At 45.5% G+C, this 2500-nt stretch overlaps 1 protein-coding gene across 1 annotated transcript in view; it reads right to left on the bottom strand.

The window, feature by feature from the left end:
• Window positions 1-2500, bottom strand: part of LOC311322543 (bifunctional heparan sulfate N-deacetylase/N-sulfotransferase 4-like) — a gene marked incomplete at both ends in the record, with an annotated part of 93047 nt that overhangs the window by 31850 nt on the left and 58697 nt on the right. The window lies entirely within an intron of this gene.

The following is a 2500-nucleotide window of genomic DNA, read 5'->3' as shown; positions in this document are numbered from 1 at the left end:
AGGGAGAAAGATGGACGGAGAGAACGGGGCAGGGAGAGGGAGAAAGAGGGGGAAGACAGCGAGAGTGACAGAGGGAGAGAGAAAGTGAGATAGAGATGGAGAGAGAGATAGAGAGAGAGAGAGATAGAGAGGGGGGGGGGAATCAAATCAGAATCCAGGCCAGCCAGCATTTAAAGGGCCAATCAGCAGTTTTCCCTGACCTATCACGTACGATCCATAACTCTGATCACCGCCATCCATGTCTCAATCTGTTTGATGCATACAGTATGAGACTGACCTATACTGCACATGCTTCACACACACACACACACACACACACACACACACACACACACACACATTTCAATTTCTTTATTGGATTTTCATATTTCATTGTATATTGTATCCTCCAGCCTCATGATCTAGAATCCTCAAGTCTCCCCAATTTCCAGTCTAATGTTCAGCATTCTTCATGTAGTAATATTCTCCATGTCTCAGAGGTTTGGCAGAGTCTCTCGGTGGCGATACTGAGGAAGTCCCTCTCACCTATTTTAATGGCTTCATTACTCTCCTGGCTCCTTCACAAAAGCTCTGTAATGGGCCTTAGCTACGGTCACACTCTCACTCACTCTCTCTCTCACACACTCTCTCTCTCTCTCTCTCTCTCTCACACACACACACTCACACACACACGCACATACATGCACGTGATTGCACTCTCATGTATGCACACATGCACTCATACACACACACACACACACAAAGACACACACACACACACACAATGAGTGTTAATGAAGGTCAGTGCCTCTAGAGGGCGAACCCCCTCTTCTTCTATCTAAAACACTCCTCCCTCCTCATCCTCCTCTTCTTCTATCTAAAACACTCCTCCCTCCTCTTCTTCCTCTATCTAAAACACTCCGTCCTAATCCCTTTCTTAAAATCTATTGTCTTCTTCCTCCATGTTCCTACCCCCCCCCCCCCCGACCCATGTGCCGCGCCTCCATCTCTCCCCGGCTCGGAGGAAATGTCACATTCTCGAGTGAAGACAGTGTTCTAATTTGAAAGGAAGGCTGAACCAGCAGTCAGGAGACAGGGAGAGAGAGATAGAGAGAGAGAGACAGAGAGAGAGAGAGAGAGATAGAGAGAGAGAGAGAGAGAGAGAGAGTCACCCTCCGTCCCCCCCTCCCTCGCTCTCTTTCTTCCTCTTCATTTTTCTATTTTCACCTTCCCCCCTTCCTTCCCCATCTATCAGCCATCCGCCCATCCATCCATAAATCCATGCACACATATCCCAAGATCTCAGGAAGGTCGGTCTAATCGATCACAGAGCTCAGAGAGTGACTCAGGACCCATTTATGAGGCCTGAACAGTCGATGCCAGAGTCAGAGATTCATATCCCCTGCCAGACACGCGCATGCACACGCACGCGCCCCCACCCCCCCCGACACACACACACACGCACACACACACTCGCACACACACACACACACACAAACACACACGCACAGCTCTATTAGGTGTAATCTAATGGTGCTCAAGACATCCCCATGTTGACAGATTTACACCACTCTCTAATCTAATCCCCTGTCTCCCTCACAACAGTGTGCTTTACATCTTAACTCAATACACACACATACACACACACACATACACACACGCCCACATGCACACACACATCATCACATACACCCTTTAAATTATGTTAGTGTCGGCACACTTTGCATCCTAATTCAATAAGCACCTGATGTTCCAAGACCTCATGTATTATTAACGTGTGTGTGTGTGTGTGTGTGTGTGTGTGTGTGTGTGTGTGTGTGTGTGCATGTGTGTTTGTGTGTGTGTGTGTGTGTGTTACAGTACATGGTTTGAGATGTGAGCAACAGAAGTCCCACACAAGCACACAGTAGAGTCATCACAAAAGTAATATTCTCATTCCAGGGAGATAGGCCAAGGTGGAGTTTATAGTGTAGTTGAAAGGGTATGGGTTGTGTAAAGGGTCATATAGTTTAAAGGGTATGGGCACTGTAGTTTACAGGGTAGTGTAGTTTAAAGGGTCATGTAGTTTTAAGGGTATACTGTAGGAAATGTAGTTTAAAGGGTAGTGTAGTTTAAAGGGTATGGGCACTGTATTTTAGTTGAAAGGGTATGGGTACTGTTTACTGTTTAAAGGCTGTGCGTACTGTAGTTTTAAAGGGTATGGGTAGTGTAGTTTCAAGGGTGTGCATGCTATAGTTTAAGGGGTAGTGTAGTTTAAAGGACATTGACACTGTAGTTTAGTTTAAATGGTATGGGTATTATAGTTTAGTTTAAAGGGTATGGGTGTGTGCACTAAAGTTTTACGGGTAGTATAGTTTAAAGGTTATGGGTAATGTAGTTTAACGGGTAGGGGTATCCCCCAATACAGATACAGTATTCGGAAAGGCACAGATAATGCCTTGGAAACAGATATTTTTTCTATCCGAAGTTACTTGTTATTATTCAGAGGGGAAAAAAAAACATGTGCGTCATCCATATTAGC

This window comes from Borostomias antarcticus (genome assembly GCF_949987555.1).
Source record: "Borostomias antarcticus genome assembly, chromosome: 20".
Classification (NCBI taxonomy): Eukaryota; Metazoa; Chordata; class Actinopteri; order Stomiiformes; family Stomiidae; genus Borostomias; species Borostomias antarcticus.
Note: the sequence above shows the minus strand (reverse complement) of the source record. Positions and strands in the feature narration are given on the sequence as shown.